We start from the raw sequence: 18,202 nt of genomic DNA, 5'->3' as shown, positions 1-18,202 counted from the left end.
GATAGGGAAGACGGGGCCTTGTACAGTTAACTGTACTGAATGGGAGCGTAATGGCACAGCACTGCAGAACATGAGTAGCATCACCTGCTGAAACCCTCTCCAAGATGCGGGACTCTGTTCTTCTTCCAGTCACCACGCCAGCTACTCCCAAGGCACAGGTTGCTGACCTTAGCACACAGAGAGGGAACCTGCGGCCACCAGACATGATCATACTCTGCTCCTATGAGCCTTGCCAGCCTTCTCAGTGGTCAGGGATGGAGCAGGCTGAAATCGGGCAACACCCGGCCTGCCACAAGGGTTAATTCTAGAGTTTATAGAGCGGAGATTGCCCCTGCCCTCAAGCTCACAATAGAAGAAGACATGGCATCCGGGGGAAAGGAGCAGGAGGGATGCTCACCTCCAAAATGTGAAAAGCTTCCTCTCCTGTTTTCCCTGCCAGGATCAGGAGCCTCTTCCAACCAGATCAGGAACTAATTGAACCAGGAGCACAGTTGAGGCTGCCTAGTGGGTCAAAGTTTTGGGCAGGATTGGCTCCACATATTGAACAGGCAAAGGGCTCTTTAACTCCTTCCCTCCCATGGGAACAGCAGCAAGGAGCTGGGTGATGCTATGTTGATAGAAACTCTTCTGCATGGTCACAAGTGAGGGGAACAGAAGGAGTTAAAGCGCCCTTTCTGACAGAGTGAGGGTCCCAGTAAAGGGAGGCTTCTTCTAAAGGACTTTGTTTCTTTAATTGTGTTATTAAATTACTACCCCGCCTTTTCTCCAAAAGGAGCCCCGGTCTGCGAACACCAACAGAAAGCAACAATATAATTAAAACTAAGAACAAAAAAATACATTTAAGACATTTAAAAACAATTAAAGATAATTAAAAACAACTAAAAACATGTAAAATGTCCACATACACTTACAGCTCATAATTTCAAGATTGTCAGGAACAGAATCTGTTGTTTCAAGTGCCTCATGAAAGCGAATGATAGGGACGGATGCATTGCACCGGGGAGGACATTTTGCCAGTGAGGAAATGCTACCCGGAGGGCCCTGTCATGAATCCACACCAACTGGGCAGCACCCAGAGCTTTTCTGATGCTTACTGGGGACACTGGGGCATGCACTCTTTTAGGTACTTGGTCCCAAGCAATTTAGGTCCTTGTATGCCAATATGAGCCCCTTGAATTGGGCCTGGTAGCTCACTCGCAGCCAGCGCTGAACTTTTGGGACTGGTGACACATGGTCCCATCAAGCTGCCCCATTTACCAACCTAGCAGCCAGTTTCTGCAGTAGCTGCAGCCTCTGAGGCATCTTCAAGGGCAGTCCCAAGTGGAGCACATGGCAGGAGTCTAGGAAGGAGGTCACCAGAGCAAGGACAGCTGAGGCCAAGGTGTCTGAATTCAGAACTGTCTGCAGCTCTTTCGAGACAGTGGCCAACTCCCTCCTGTCGTGAGGCATGAACAGCTCCCTGGCCCAATCCTGAACCCACTTGTTGCTATAGACTGCTTGTGTGGAAGAAGGCAACCAACGGTGAAAGTCCTTGGGATCAAAGGCTGTGGTTGGGGCTAAAATAAGCCCTTGGGTTGCCAGTTGCTTACCCATTGCAGACAATTAAGTCCTAGAATGGTATCACTGCAGTCTACTATCTCAGCTGCTGAAACACTTGCAAAAGTGTATTCGCATTTACTGCAGTGGAAACTTACTTGTGAGAAAACAGGCTACCAATTTCTGTTTTCTTCTTGCTTGGTCTGAACAGAAACCTGAGCAGGACTGAGAAACCCATGAACACCCACAGTTTAGCTATGCGCTGCCTGAAATTCCCTCTCTACATGACAATGGCAGCATATGTACCATACCTTCAAAATGCATTTACAAATGCAGCTTGTTAAGGGTGCTGGGATGTGTACCTCTGTGAGGGGTACTCTGGTTCCCAGGATTCTCTGGTGGAGTCACGTGCTTTAAATGTAGGATGTCTTAAGTAAAGGGACCCCTGACCATTAGGTCCAGTTGTGACCGACTCTGGGGTTGCACTGCTCATCTAGCTTTATTGGCTGAGGGAGCTGGCATACAGCTTCTGGGTCATGTGGCCAGCATGACTAGGATGTCTTAGCAGCCTATTAAAGATCCAGGAGCCTTGTATTTGGTACCCTAGCAAAGTCCCTTGGAGCAGCCTTTCTCAACCTGTGGGTCCCCAGATGTTGTTGAACTACAACTCCCATCACCCCTAGCTATCAAGGCCAGAGGTCAGGGATGATGGGAGTTGTAGTCCAACAACATCTGGGGACCCACAGGTTGAGAACCACTGCGGCTTGGAGTAAGGACAAGCCGTTGTAATCTCTCTCAGCCCTGGTGTGGTGCATTTGCTTCTTCCCTTTCTCTCCTCTGCCAGGGAGACAACGCATTCATGCTGAGTAACAGGAAACCCCTGAGAGGGTTTTGCCATCCCAAAGCCAGTGTTTGTTTGGTTGCAGATTATTTCCCTTGGCACCTGGCTTTCTCAGCCAAGTTGCTTGATGAACTAATTAGGTAGGCAAAGTACATTCTGTAACTGGGAAATAACACAACACAGCAAACAAATGAGAGGAAGATCAAAAACAATGTGCCAAACCCAGCAGCTCCCTTCTTTCCATCTCCTAGTGAGATGTCCCATGTGCAAATTCAGTTCAGATATTTGTTTGTTTTCAACTGGTGTTTAGTGGTTTGGTTTCTAAATGATTTTCGAGACCTGCCCAGAAGTACACTGACTGGGAAGAGCTGACTTAAGAACACAAGAAGAGCTTACTGGATCAGGCCAGAGACCTAACTAGTCCAGCATCCTGTTCTCAGAGTTGCCAACCAGCCGCCCAAGGGAAGCCTGAAAGCAGGATCTGAGCACAGCAGCAGCAACTCTGCCCACTTGAGATTCCCAGCCACTGGCCTCCTTGAGGGTAGGCAGAGCATAGCTGCCATTGAGAGGCTTCTCCTCCATGCATGGGTCTAATCCTCTTGCAAAGCCATCCAGCCTTGATTTCAGCCGTGGCTTTGTGGACTGCTCTTGAGCAAGTTCCTTTCCCTAACCAGAGAACCTAAACGGCATAATGAAAAGGATTTCCCGAGTCGCAGGGTTCATTTGAAGATGAATTTACCTGAGATGTGTACATGAAAATTGCTATCAAGTGTCTGATGACAATGAGAATCAGCCTTAGCTTCCCCAGGCTTTTCCACATCCATGAACAGATTTGCATAGCTACCTGTCTTGCCTGACAGAGAGTTCTGTAGAAGAGGACTGCTCCTCGCTTATTTTGTGACATTTGCCTGGTCCTAATAAAGGTACTGCCCAACTGTGGAATTTGGAGACCTTCATTTTTGTTTGCCTTCAATTTATTAGGATAGGACTATTTGGTTGACTGAAGGAGAACAGCAAATGACCCCCTCCCCCCATGCCAAGCTGCTGCATTCCAAGTGCTTGTTTTGACCTATAAAGTCCTTAGGGACCTTAGGAACTGCCTCTCCTCACAGGAACCTACCCTAATGCTGCAATTATCCTTGGAGGCCCTTCTTTGAGTGCACCTCCAAAAGGGGTGCTGAGAGAGGCAACACAAGACCAGGCCTGCTCAGCAGTGGCTCCTCAGCTGTGGAATGCTCTCCCTAGAGCAGCCTTGCCCAGGCTTGGGTCCCAAGATGCTGCTGGACTACAATCCCTGGCCACTAGGCCATGCTGGCTGGGCTGATGGAAGTTGCAGTCCAACAGTGCCTGAGGATCCAAGGCTGGGAAAAGCTGCCCTACAGAGATGTGCCTCGTGCCGTCATGATCAACTTTTGGGCGCCAGGAAAAGACGGGCCTGTTGACCCAGACAGTTGGCTCTTAACTGGAGTCATACCGTGTGTTGATGCCCTGGTGTGGTTTGTAGCTTCCATGTTACTACAAGATGAGTATTTTTAGTCAATAATCTTCTTTTACTGATGTACAAGCGACGGTTAACTTACACGGGGGTCACATTCTGGGGGTAACTCATAACGTCAGCATGGTGTAGAGTCCAAGCACATTGGGCTCAGAGGCGGGGGGGGGGTTTGCCAAAGTCCTTTTCCATGGCCCCCCCTTTTCCCACCACCTTTTTAATTTTTTAATTTTTTTGCCCAATGTGAAAAGCTGAATGTGCAGAAGTTAAATGCACGCTACTAGTTTATATTATGTATCCTTTATCATTGTAAGTCACATAGAAGCGAATGAATGCAAATAAATAAGAATTAGATTATACCATCCAAGGCTGGTGAAGTTATTTGGGGCCCTGAGGCAGCGAATCCCATAACAGCTTTTCCCTGCTGGTCCTCCGGATAACATTGGACTGCAGCTGGTAGAGGCTGCTCCATCGGGGCACAGAGGGCACTGCTCCACCCCCCACAACCTGCCCTTAGCCAGCCCCTTCCTGGCTGCCCCAGGTTCAGGGGGCAGCACTGCCCGCCAGCTCCTTCCTCCTTCATTTCCATATTGCCCTGCAAAACTCAGGATGGGTGGGGGCAAAACTCAAATGAGTGGCAGTGCCTGTTGTTGGTTCTGGTTCTCCCTAGGTCTGGAAAGCAAGCCTTATGAAGAACGATGCAGGGAGCTGGGTAGGTTTAGCCTGGAAGAGGGGAGTCTGAGAGAAGAGAGGAGAGCCATCTTCAAATATCTCAAGGGCTATCACGTGGAAGAGGGAATAAGCTTGCTTTCTGCTGTTCCAGGGGGCAGGACCCAAAGCAATGGCTTCTTGGCTTACAAGAAAGGAGATTCCAACTCAACATCAGGAAGAACTTTCTGATGATAAGAGCTATTCGACAGTAAAACAGGCAGCAGCAGAGCAAGCCAATTGGGCGCCTGGGGCGGCATGCGTGCCCTGCGCCCAGGGGCAGGTCCAGGTGGGGCAGGATGCTCCACGGGGCCACTGAGGAGTCTCCCTGCCTCCACCCATTCAGCCGCCCTACAGCAGTGGGTGGGCTGTCTGGGCAGTGCAGAGCCTGCGGGCACTCAAGCCACCACATCTCTCCCAGGATAGATGTGTGGTTCAGGTGTGCTGCAGGCCCCATGGTGTGTGCCGCCTGGCATTTTGTCACCCCCCTGAGTGGTGACACCCAGGGCATCCCGCCCCCACCACACACCCCTTCCTCCGCCCCTGGGAACAGGTTCCCTTGAAAGGTGGGAGATTCTCCTTCATTGGAGGTTTTTAAGCAGAAGTTGGATGGCCACGTGTCATGAATGCTTTGAGATTCCTGCATTGCAGAAGGTTGGCCTAGATGATCCCCAGGGTCCCTTCCAACTCTACAATTCTGTGATTCTCTGTTGGTCCCCCTGCCTTTCACTCTTCCACTTCTAAAGGGCACCAGCCACCACTACGACAACTCACATTCTGGCTGTAGCTGATGGGAACTAGAGTCTGACAACCGTGGGGGCCACAGATTCCCTATCTTTGTTCCATAACATGAACAAGGCCAGCTAAGGGCACAGGAGAAAGAAAGCAGAAGCTGCCTCCATCACCTGGGCCCCGAGAAGGGAGGCTCTGGCAAGTGCCACTGTTCTTCCTTGAAAGAAGAACACAGCTAGGCCTCTTCATCCCTGGCACCACTGAAGCATGGAGAAAGCCCACCAAACCTCGCCTTTCGGGTCACCACTCAAATCCTTCACACCTTACACCAAACTACCGCTTGATGCACTCAGCTCACACCACCCATTTAAAGCACATTGCTTTCCGCTGCCACCCAGAAATCCTGGGAAGTGTAGTTTATGGAAGGTGTTGGGGATTGCAGCCCTGCGAGAGGTAAACTGCTGCTCCCAGCCAGGGTTCTTTGGGGGAAGCCATGCGCTTGAGTTGTGTGGTGCAGACAACCTTGGAGTGCCAGGAAAGTAAAAAATAAGTAGAAAGGGCTGGATTCAACCATGAAACCCTCCCTTGCATGGGACTGTGCTGGGAGCCCACAGGGTAGGGTGCAGGGCCCTGAGCCAACAGCTCCTTCCCTTAGCAACAGAGAAAAGAGGCTGCCATTGGTTCACTTCCCCGTGACATCCTAACAATGGCAGCAGCAACAGCCAGCACAGCAGGGTCTGCGCTGGAATGTGGAAAGAGCAGTTGGATGGGTGAGGTGGCAGCGTTTGGTTTTAAAACAAACTTTGCACTCTGCTCTGACCATCCAAGAACCGGGGATTGGTTTCCATAAACCACGCACCATCTGGCCTTCTTCTTAATCCCAATTATGCTTATTGGAGAGCTACTGTATGTTACAACCCTGAATGGAAGGAAGGACAGCTGGGTGAGTCAGATTTCTGCTCCCTAGTGTATTTCCATCTGAAGAGGGATGGAGAAATAGCAGACCTTCAATGCAAGAATAAGATCCCTTTTCTGACTATGCCCTGTTTCATGGCCATGACTGATTTGACCCAATTGTACTGTTCCTGTTCCAGCTGTGCAAGCTACAACCAGGTTTGCATGCAAGACTGAGCCAATCCATGGCCAAATGTGAATGTGCAAGTGTGAGGGTGTGCACAATAAAAATCATGTCTGCTCCATTCCTCCCCTTGTCCTGCTGCCACACTAACTAGAATTAGCCATGGCTTGGCTTCGTGTTACATCTAAACCTGAGCTTAGGGTTTGTCTCACTCTATACAAGCCACAAGCTGCAGCCAAGGTTTGCTGTTGGCTTGCTACTTATGGTTTGTCTGGGGGAGACAAACTATGAGCTTGGGCTTGGAAGTAGCACTGAGCCAAACCATGGCTTAGCTTGGGGGGACCACAGCAGCAGCAGGACGACTGGGGGAGGAGGGAAGCTGAAGGACTTCCACTAGCAAAAAGGGGCTTCCTCCCCCATCCTCCAAATGAGCTCAGGGGAGGAGTTCAGGAGAACCTGCACATGGCAGGGGGAGAGGAGCAATCATTCTTGCACTGATGGAACAATTGCCATAGCACCATGCTGAATTTCTGCCTTTGTGTGTGAGAGAATGTGGGCAGATCTACAGTTTGAACAACAAATGTATTTGCTGAGTGTTTGCTGACCCCACAGCAAACGTGCATGTGTGTAGATAGACCTTCAAAAGCCCAAGTCTGTGGACCCTGGCCCAGCCATTGCTATAAACATATGCAGCTATGTAGGTCAGCCCCACTTTCCAGATGCTGGTGTAGGAGGGGGGGACCTCAGGCCTGGGGCCCCTTCAACTGTGGCCCTTCCCTGTCTGGTCCTCTGAACTCCCTCTCAGGCCCACCCTCTCTCCCCAGGCCATGCCTCTCCCTTGGCTTGACCCTCAAATTGCATGGTTTGGCCTGGCAGAAACACATCCATGAACTCTGACAGGCCTCTTTGCTTTTCTGGGTGGAGGATAGTGAGATGCTTGTGTTTGTGCAGAAATTGTTCCACCCACTACTGACATGTGGCCCCCCAAAAGGTCTCTCTGAAGGGAATGTGGCCCTTGGACTGATAAAGTTTCCCCACCTCTCTGCTAGTAGAAATTCATCAGGCAAGTCTGCTACTTAAGGCTTTGGCTTGGGGTATGTAGCCCACAGCCGATCGGCATCGGATCCCATGGACCTCCAGTGCAAAAGAGGCTTCTTTGGCTGTCATGTGGCCAGGCTGGGCCAGGGACTCCTGAAGGCACATCCTCACATTGCAGTTCCTTGTGTTGCCTTCAGATCCTGACATTACAACGGCAGAGTCCCTGAGCAGGTCTGGGTGTTTTACTTGACAGTCTCACCCAGGAAAGATGATGAAACATTCCAGATGCCAACTAACGCCATGGGATGGATGGAGTTCATTTTAATCGTTTCAGGGAAATAATAGTTCCACTGAACTCTAGGACCTACCCGTCACTAAGCACTGGGGAGTGAATGCAGCAGTCCTATAATCTCACTCCTTATAATCAGTACCACAAACTGTCATAGGGAGATATGAGGTGTGTGTTTTAAATAGCAAGGTGGAAACCTAGTCGTGGTATATTTGCCAAAGGTGATGACAATAGGTATTAGTAATTCAAAATTGCCACTCAAGTTTAAAAAGAGGAAGTGTTTGAGCTGATTTTTTAGCATGTTTCTGTTGCTACCTGCTGATCCCCCACCCCCAGAGTATACCCGAGAACAGCAGTTACTGCACAGATGCCTTTGTGAGTCCCATAACCCCACCTCCCACCCCCGAGAGCATCAGCATCTGCTCTGGCGTGACACCCTGAGTAAACACACATTTTTCTACAGAGCCTTCCTTGGTTCTCTCTGGGGACGGACTAGAGAGGGAAGGCTACACCATCACCAGAGAAAGTCCTACGGCCGCTGCTTCTTACATTTCTCCCCCTCCCTTGCTTAGGAGCCAGAAATTCAGGTGGTGACCCCACCAGGCTGCATTTGGTCCACAGGCTGTTGGTTACTGATCACGGCTCTATGTTTTCTTTCTCTGCTGCTTGTTATCAGCTTATCCTCTCAGCTTCTCCTATGTCAAGGTCTCACCAACACTGGATATGGTCCTATGTGTCTGCACCGAACATTGCCCAAGCATTCCTCAGGCAGACCTTCAATGAGCCTCTTAGACATCACTAAGCCCAGAGCAATGTGAGACCCTTATTAAAACCCTAGTTTGGTTTTCTCCTTGATACACAGAAATGAGGAGGAAGAATCCTAAGGGTGAGACCAGGTGCCCATAGAATCCCCAGAAGTAGGACCTGAGCACCACAGCAGTTCCCCACTTGGGCTTCAACAAGCTTCCCCTGCTGAAATCTCCTCTGCTACACAACTGGGGAAGGGACAGGGCTGGTCCCTTTTGCACTTGGCCACCAGACCTGTTCCCCACACAGGGCTGAGAACACCAGCAGCAATGTGATAAGGAACTCTGCTAGCTGTTTCCTGCACTCTGCAAACCAGTCCACGCGCTTGAAAAATACAATGCAGAAAAACAGTCTTCCTTAAAAGGAGCACAGCTCTTTAAGTTCTTCCTGCTTCTCTTCAAACTACATTGGTACCCTGTTTACAAACTTAATCCGTTCCAGAAGTCTGTTCTTAAACCAAAACCGTTCTTAAACCGAGGCACGCTTTCCCTCATGAGGCCTCCCACCGCCGGTGCCCTTCCACCATTCAGATTCTGTTCTTAGCCCGTAGTAAAGTTCACAAACCAAGACACTATTTCCAGTTTTGCAAGAGTTTGTAAACCAAATCGTTCTTAAACCGGACTGTTCTTAAACTGAGATACCACTGTAGCTGCAAAAGAAAGGAGGGAGGATTTATTTGGGGGGTGGGGGAGGTGAAACGTGGAGTCAGGTGGAATGTGGAGTTATTTGGCTTGGAGTAGACACAGATCAGGGTGTTTCAACCAATCCCCTTTGCATATCTGCTTGATCTCTCAGCATCATCTTAAGCCTTGAAAAGCTTCATTTGCAACTCGTACTGTTGTTTAGGGCAGTGTTTCCTAATTACCTAATTACAAAGGACCCCTATTTTTCAAGTGCCAAGTCACGGACCCCCCACTTCTGAATTTTTTTGTTAACTCTATGGTAGTTACCTGTGCAAAGCAATTTTCTGAAGAAAATGTGGGGTAGCCCCTAATAAGCAAAGGACTTTAGGTATACTGAAAGTGTTCTATATGCAGAAGTATTTTTATATGGGGAAGTATTCAAACATGCTATTCCTTACTTGTAATCTGAGATGCAAAACTTTGCAGCATATGCTTCTGCTAACTGAGGGGTCTTGCACCTTCAAGACATAGGTGAAGGCTTGGTCAGGGCTTGATAAAGTATTGGTGAACACTGAGTAGAAAACAGCTGGAATGTTGTAATGTTGGTAATAGTAGTAGTAGTAGTAGTACCTTTTACCTAGTAGTAGTAGTAGCAGTAGTAGTAGTAGTAGTAGTAATAATAATAATAATAATAATAATAATAATAATAATATGCCCCTTTCATCCCTGGCTTAAAGAGATTAATTTTCTAGCCCATTGGCAATTCTTCACAACACCTCAAAATATTTGTTTGTTACAATTTTTGCAAGTGTAAAACAATGTTCTGAAATGTGGGCAATCATTTTATGCAATGCTTTAGGAAAAACAACAATTTCCAATACAAAATGTGGAAGATGGCTCAGAATGTAAGCTTGAAGTTCCTAGTTCAAATGTCACTTCAGCCATGAACTCATTAGACAGCCTACAGCAAGTCCTGCTGCCCTTTGTGGGGCTATTGTTTACAGAGACAGCATATGTGACTCTGACTCTTTGAAATGCATTATGTAAATACTAAGTATCACTATTATTTGCATATGCAGACAGGTGTAGGAGGTGTAGGAGTGGCTATTGATGCTGAACACAGTGATGTGATTTTGGCATTGCGCTTCATGGGCTTACAGTCCTCTCCCTTGAGATGTGTCTTGCTTCACTTATTTCAAAGTGTGGTTCGTCTGATCCCTTCTGCTCAGCTGGTGAAGGGATTCCTAGCCTTCTGCCCCCATAATCCTACCCTGCCCTGATGGTACCACTGACTGAGCACAGGAAGCAAAGCTCACCTATACTGCAGAGAATGGATTGCACCCTTCTCTCTGCTACTACCAGGACACAAGAACAGAAAATACTTATTACGCGTCACTTGCCAGAAAAAAGTGTTCAGCAGATGCCTTGAACATCTAGCGTATGATGCCATCAAAAGGGATTCCGTCAAGGAGAGATTCAGAATTTGTAGAGGCCTCGGACCTCCTAGAACAGTGCTTTCCCCAGGTGGGGAGCTCTTGTTCTGACTCACAGATGCTCCAAAAGAAAGGCACCCATGACGGTCCTGCAGCCACTGCTCATGCAACACTCAGACTGGCAACGGAAAATGTCAGCTGCGAATGAAGTTGCTGTTTCCTAGTGTGGTGACATATGAGATGATGATGAGATTTCCCACAAAACAAAAATTGGTACCAGCAGAAATGCTGCCTGAATCCCCCACAGCTGCCAAGTAAAAACAGCACTAAAAAGATGCTTGAGTCCCCCGCAATGACTATGGAGTGGATGTACACCACAAAAAAACAAATATCCACCTCCCAGTTTTTCTCAGAAGTCCCCGTTTCCTCTTCTGCCCCCCCCCCCACGGTAGCTCTGCTCACATTCTCAAAGCATATTTAAAGTACTGTTATATCACTGTTAACGGTCATGGAGAATCCTGGGAACTGTACCTTCTAAAGGGTGCTGGCCTCATAGAGCTGCAATTCCCAGCACCCTTAACAAACTACAGCTCCCAGGATTCTCAAGTGGTATAAGAGTGCTTTAAATGTGTGATGTGGCTGAGACCTCTGTGCTTAAGGAAAATCATTGCAACTAGATCAGCTGATATCCACAGTCATTCAAGCACAACAAAGCTCAGGATGAGATCAGGCTTGCAAAAGAGGCTAAGAACAACAACAACAACAACAACGGTTTCTTTAGCTAAGAGGAAGAACAAGCAAGTGGAAGGTCCTCTGCTTGGAGAAAATGGAGAAATGTTTTTGGGTGACAGACAGAAGGTGGAACTACTCAACACCTACTTTGCTTCTGTCTTCACCCAAAAGGAAAGCAATGCCTAACTGGGTGATAACAGAATAAATGATGGAAAGCGGGAGCTGCAGACCAAAATAGGAAAAGAGGTAGAAAGGGAACACCTAGCTACTTTAAATGAATTAAAATCTCCAGGACCTGATGAACTGTATCCAAGGGTTTTAAAGGAGTTTGCAGATGTAATTTCAGAGCCTTTGTCTATGATCTTTGAGAATTCTTTGAGAACAGGTGAGGTCCCTGCTGACTGGAGGTGGGCAAATGTTGTCCCCATCTTCAAAAAGGGGGAAAGGGAAGACCCAAGTAACTACTGACCAGTGAGCTTGACATTGATACCAGGAAAGGTCCTAGAACAGATAATTCAATATTACTAAGACCAGCATGGGTTTCCAAAAAACAAGTCATGCCAAACGAATCTCATTTCTTTTTTTGATGGAGTTACCAGCTGGGTGGATCAGAGGAATGCTGTGGACATAGTGCACCTTGATTTCAGTAAGGTTTTTGACGAAGTCCGCCATGATATTCTTGTGAGGAAGCTGGTAAAATGTGGGTTGAAAGAGGTAACGGTTAGGTGAATTTGTAGCTGACCAAACCCAAAGAGTACTCATTAATGGTTCCTTGTCATCCTGGGAAAAAAATGACAAGTGGGGTGCCATAGGGTTCTGTCCTGGGCCTGTTGTTCTTCAACATCTTTATAAATGACTTGGATGAAGGAATTGATCAACTCTGCAGATGACACCAATCTGGGAGGGGTGGCTAATGCTGCAGAAGACAGAATCAGAATTCAAAATGACCTTAACAGATTAGAGAACTGGGCTCAGGCTAACAAAATGAATTTCAGTAGGGACAAATGTAAGGTTCTGCACTTAGGCAGGAAGAACCAGATGCATAAATACAGTGGTACCTCGGGTTAAAAACTTAATTCGTTCTGGAGGTCTGTTCTTAACCTGAAACTGTTCTTAACCTGAGGTACCACTTTAGCTAATGGGGCCTCCCACTGCCGCCACTGCGCAATTTCTGTACTCATCCTGAAGCAAAGTTCTTAACCCGAGGTACTATTTCTGGGTTAGCAGAGTCTGTAACCTGAAGCGTCTGTAACCTGAAGCTTCTGTAACCCGAGATACCACTATATAAGATGAGGAACACCTGGCTTACTAGCAGTATATGTGAAAGAGATCTAGGGGTCTTGGTGGAGCACAAAGATTAACCTGAGTGAACAGTGTTATGCAGCAGCAAAAAACAGCTAATGCTATTCTAGGCTGCATCAACAGAAGTCTAGTGTTAAGATCCCACTCTTCTGCCTTGGTCAGACCACACCTGGAATACTGTGTACTATTCTGGGCACCACAATATAAGGATATCGACAGAGGGCAACCAAGATGATCATTGGTCTAGAAACCAAGCCTTTTGAGGAACGGTAGAAGGAGCTGGGCATGTTTAGCCTGGAAAAGAGGAGACTGGGAGGAGATATGACAGCCATCTTCAAATACCTCATGGAAGATGGAGCAAATTTGTTTTCTCCTGCTCTGGCAGGCAGGACTCGAACCAATAGCTTCAAGTTACAGGAAAAAAGAATCCGACAAAACATCAGGAAAAACCTTCTGACAGTAGGAGCTGTTCAACCGTGGAATGGTCTCCCATGGAAGGTTGTGAACTCTCTTTCCCTGGAGGTTTTTAAGCAGAGGTTGGAGGGCCATCTGTCATGGATGCTTTAGCAGAGATTCTTGCATTGCAGGTGGGTGGACTAAATGACTCTTGGGGTCCCTTCCAACTCTGTAATTCTATGATTCTATTTTATATTTTAAGGTGTTCAAAGGACAGAGGCAGGTCCATTTCCTCTCTTTTGTCCATTTTAATACCACCTGACATTGTGCAAAGTTTACTTTGTTCGTTAGGACCTGAGATCTTGCAAAGCTTATCTTTTGGGTTTTACAGTGGCATCCTTCACAGAAGGAAGAAATCCACCTGGATCCTTCCCAGGTGAAGTTGTATGGGACTGCAGCCTTAATCACCAGTGCCTTATAATGCAACCCTAACCATGGTTACTCAGAAGAAAGAACAGGGAACCAACCCTTTCTCAAACCACTTTCAACTTTCTTTCAATAACAAACTATGGTCTATCTTCATCCACAGATAAAAACATCTATGGTCTCACTTTATCCATCGATGGCAAGACAGACTTCACTTCCAGATACTTTGGCTGCTCATATGGGCCCTGGTTCCCTCTGTATGAAAGCATGCATCCTATGTGGTGTCTTTGTTTTGTGCCCAGAGGATTGAAAAGGATCCCAGGGGCTGCATAAGCCAGCAGCTCAGCTGAGGAGAGGAACAATTGCAGGAGGGATAGTTACCACATCCCTTTGAAATGCAGGGAAGTGAAAGAGCGGGGTGGGGGTGGGGCAGCCTCAGTGCTGACAGGTAAATAATGCTTCCCTGGCTTTTGTCTGGCCTTGCTTTCAGTTGGGCAACATCTGACCTTGCAGCTTAGCCTCAAGGGTGGAGGTGCTCACAAACAAGACTAGGAGACTCAACAATAAGGCTGCACAGCTGCTCCCTGGCTCTCAGGATAAGCCTACTGTTCAGGGTGGTGAAATCTGGGCCGAAGTAAAGTGTGCCAACAACATCACCTCTATCAGTGCATCAAATCTGAGGCCAGCTCAAGATATTCTGGTCCCTGAGTTGTAAGATCCAGAAGGTCACTCCACCATCCCCAATTAGGATGGGGCAGTCCACTTGGAATATCTCTCTCACAAAGCCTTGCTGAAATACATGAGACCAGCAATGACCTATCCCCTCCAACAGCATATGAATCCATATGGCTAATGTGACCCAACAACCCAGCCGGCCTCCCTCACACAGAGCTACTCCACAATCTACTAAACATGACTAACCAAGCTCAGAAACCCCTAACCTCTTGCAATATCAATAAAGAAAAAATAAAAACACAAAGGACCTACCCATGTGATGCTGACACAACACACTAAGAATAGGCAATAGAAGGAAAAAACAATCTCTCTCTCCACCTCTCCTTTCCCTCAACTGCAAGATGGCTATGACAAAAATGTCTCTCACCAAATGTAAATGAACTGTGAAAAACTATGAATTGAAAGTGGAGACATTCCCTGTTTATCTGTTTGCTTTGTAACACAAAACCCCACAATAAAAACTAGTTTAGAAAAAAATATCCATGAGACCAGGACTACTGAGCTTCTGCAGGGCTCACACTCACATTGCCAGGGTTTGTTCAGGAGAAGTTGCTGGCTGGCTGCACCCCCATAGTGTCAGCTCTGTCTGTCACTCACCCTGCCACACTGAATGGAGAGAAAAAACAGACACCCCCATTGCTCTTGGAAACACCCCTAGGGGCCAGCATGGCCAGCCATGGCCCATCCCATTGGAGTATGCAGGCAGCTTTCCCACAGAAACTTGGAATTGTTTGCTGCTGCTGCTGCTGCTGCTGCTGACCTGGAGGCATTGGTTGCTCAAGCTATTAACCAAACCAAGCACTTCCCCATAGTGGGCCAAACAGCTGTGCTAAAGTGCACTTGTGGGGTTTGTGCTCAGATATGGCAATAGGAGAAAGAGGCACACGCTCTTCCAAGAATGCTGACGTTACACCCCAACTCCGTTTTACACTTACTATATAAAGACAATCATGTACCCCACAATTTCTCTCTGGTATTGAAGCACAACTTTTTAAAACAATACACAGCAGACACCTATCAGTCCAGTCGCAAGTTCCATCAAGATCCTTCAGCCCTCCCCATTCCTCCTCATGATTCACAAGAAATAAATTGTTCCTTGTTCCCCTGAGAAGACCATTGAGAAGTTGAGAAACAGGATTTCTGAGATCCATCTCCAGGGCCTCATGACTGGAAGAGTTAGGAGCACAGGTAGGAACCCAGGACTCCTAGCCAAGAAGCAGTTTGATTCAAACGCTGCCTCCCAATCCGGAAGGCTAGAAACCTTCTCCTTGCCCCAAAGAAATGCTGAAATTGTTAGAATTCCAGCCAACTGGGAAGAAGCCAGCTCTGGTTATGTGTGATCACAATGCCTCCCTCCTTTATGGGCTGGACAAACCCAGCCCATTCTTTAAACACTGCCTCCTGCTCTTAAACAAGTTCAGACTCCTTCTCCAAATGCTGCATTTTTCAAATACAGTAATCTCAAATTTCCATGCCCTTCCTGCAACTCCCTGCCCCCCATTAGAAAGATGCAACTCCAAGTAAAGAGAAAATGCTGCACATGGACACACTGACAACCACCGTCCCTCCTCAAACGGAGTCATTTGGAGTAATTCAGGAGCACCTTTCCACCAAGTCAGGCAGGAGAAGCCCACCCATGAGGCAAGGTGAGGCGACTGCCTCAGGCGAGAGGATTCACAGGGGCAGTAGAACCCAATGTAGATCTTTACCCCCTCCCTGTCCCTTTGTTCCTGATGTACAGTGAGGGGGGGAAAGCATTTGATCCCCTGCTAAATTTTAATGGTAGGTTTATTGTAGCTGTGAGAGACAGAATAACAACAGGAAAACCCCCAGAAACCCAGAAGACAAAAGTCAGAGATTGATGTGCATTATAATGAGTGAAATAAGTATTTGATCCCTTTGCAAAAGATGACTTAGTACATGGTGGCAAAACCCTTGTTGGCAATTACAGAGGTCGACTGTTCCTTGTAGGTGGCCACCAGGTTTGCACACATCTCAGGAGGTATTTTTTCACACACTGAGATGTGTGAAGTTGTTAAACTGCCACAAGGGCCAGATTAAACCGACCAGTGGGCTGGATTAGGTCCCCAAAATGGACTTTGGACATGCCTGTTCTAGGCTTTCTAGAACACTTGCAAACCGCTCTCTGGCTGCAGATCTGGTGAGGGTTCACCACAAGGTGCAGCTCCTATATGGAGCTGTTTTAAGCAGCCTGCATATCCGAGGCAAACAATAATAGTCAAGGAAAACAATTCCCTGGACTTTTGCCAGATCTGTCACTGTGGTTAATTAATAGCGGTTAATTAATAGTTAAGTCAAGGGTGATTTGAAGTTTGCTTCGCCCAAATTTGTCAATTACTTTTCTGCTGGAGAAACAGAGAAGTTTGAGCGATGTCACTCTAAGCTGTTTTTGTTTGTGCAAAAAGAACAACAGTTCTTTGAACTGTTGTGTGAAAGGACGGCGAAAGACCATTTGTTGGAAAGGCGGATTTCTGAATTTTTGCTTCATGTTATCAAGATTACTCAGTTACCACTGAATATGCTGATCCTGATATCGAGCAACATCTGTGCCGCTGCCATTTGGTAGCACATTATTTTTGCAAGACAGGTAATTTTCAGCAGTGACTGCTCTGAAGACAAAATACAACCATATGAGGCGACTTATTGGCAAAATGCAAACTCTGGCACCCCACTGACACTTTCCCAAATGGATATTATTGTGAACAAAACTATGGCAAATACTCATACTTAGTTCTATCTAACACAGATTTAGCTCGTGAAGCGATAATAGGGTTGTTCTTAGATTCTCATGGAAGAAACAACCCGTGAATAACTTCTGTTGCATTTCTATTCCCGCCTTCCCTGCAAAGAGCTCAAGGTAGGGCGCGGAAGCCTGTCTTCCCACCAACTCCACGTTGATAGGACTGAGGAGAGAAGGTTTGCTCGGGTGCCTCAAGGGATGGCGACCGCGCAGGCAGACCTGCAGGGAACCGGGGGCGGCCGAAGTCCGAAGGTCCAAACTCCGCGTCCCAGTGGGTCCCCTCCCCAGAAGGGGCCCTGCCTGGCCGCGGCTCCCGGGAGACGCCCGCCTTTGTTGCTTCCGCAACTCCTTCTCCCCGACCGAGGGCAAGAGCCGGTCCGCCCAGGCTCCGCAGTCCTTCCCCGCCGCCGCCTTGCCTCCCGCTTCCCGCGCGGCCCCGAAGCCGAAAGGCAGCGCTTACCTGCGCGCCCCGAGCCCGCCGCTCTCCGCCCTCCGCCGCCGCCGCGCTCTAGTGGTGGGCGCCGCGCTCCCGCCGCGGCTGCTTCCTGGAGCGGCGCCCGGGAGGCATCGCGGAGCAGCGCCGGCCTGGCCGCTCTCGCGCGCGGAACAAAGCCGGAGCGAGAGGGAAGCGCCGCCTCGGCCCGCCAAGCGCCGACTGCGCCGCGGCCGGCGGGCGCGCCTCTCTCCGCCTCGGGCGGCCTCCTTGGGCCCGCCTTCCTCGCCTCGCCCGAGGCCCTCGGAGCCACCCAGCCCGGCAAGCGGGCGCCTCAGAGAGGATTGCAGGGGGCGGCATCTCTGTGGCCCCCAGGAGGAAGACGCCACTCGGGCCCCTGGCCGGCCACTTGCGGCCACGGCAGGTTTCGGCATCCCGGGGGGGAGGAATGGGGGGGGGGAGGTCGTGGGATAAGGGGAGAGGGCAGGGGGCAGAAGAGATTTTTCCCCTGCCCCAGTCTAGAGGGGCACAGATTCCCAAGGGCGCACCTGAATGTGATACTCCAGTAGCACCCCCGCTTAGGCGGGGCTGAGCTGCATCCCTCGCTATCAGGCCAGTTGCAGTGAGGGCACAGGGTCCTGCAGCCGGACGGGGTCCACAGCCACCGCCTCAGGCAGCAGATGTTGGGCGCAACTGAAGACCATGCATTTAAAGCACATGGCTTCGCCCCCAAATCCTAGGAGATCTCATTTGCTCCTCATGGAGCTACAAGTCCCAACACATTTCACAAACTGTCATGCCCAGGATTTGGGGAGAAGTCATATGATTTAATTCATGGTA

General features: G+C 48.6%; 1 protein-coding gene across 1 annotated transcript in view; it reads right to left on the bottom strand.

The window, feature by feature from the left end:
• Window positions 1-17,762, bottom strand: part of LPAR2 (lysophosphatidic acid receptor 2) — a 49,274-nt gene extending 31,512 nt beyond the window's left edge. Inside the window, exon 1 of the mRNA XM_053368903.1 lies at window positions 17,390-17,762. The gene's annotated coding sequence lies outside the window, so the exon portion shown is untranslated. The remainder of the gene's footprint in view (window positions 1-17,389) is intronic.
• Window positions 17,763-18,202: the final 440 nt, after the last annotated feature.

The sequence above is a fragment of the Podarcis raffonei genome, chromosome 2, assembly GCF_027172205.1.
Source record: "Podarcis raffonei isolate rPodRaf1 chromosome 2, rPodRaf1.pri, whole genome shotgun sequence".
NCBI lineage: Eukaryota > Metazoa > Chordata > Lepidosauria > Squamata > Lacertidae > Podarcis > Podarcis raffonei.
This window is presented reverse-complemented; position numbering and strand designations above follow the sequence as displayed.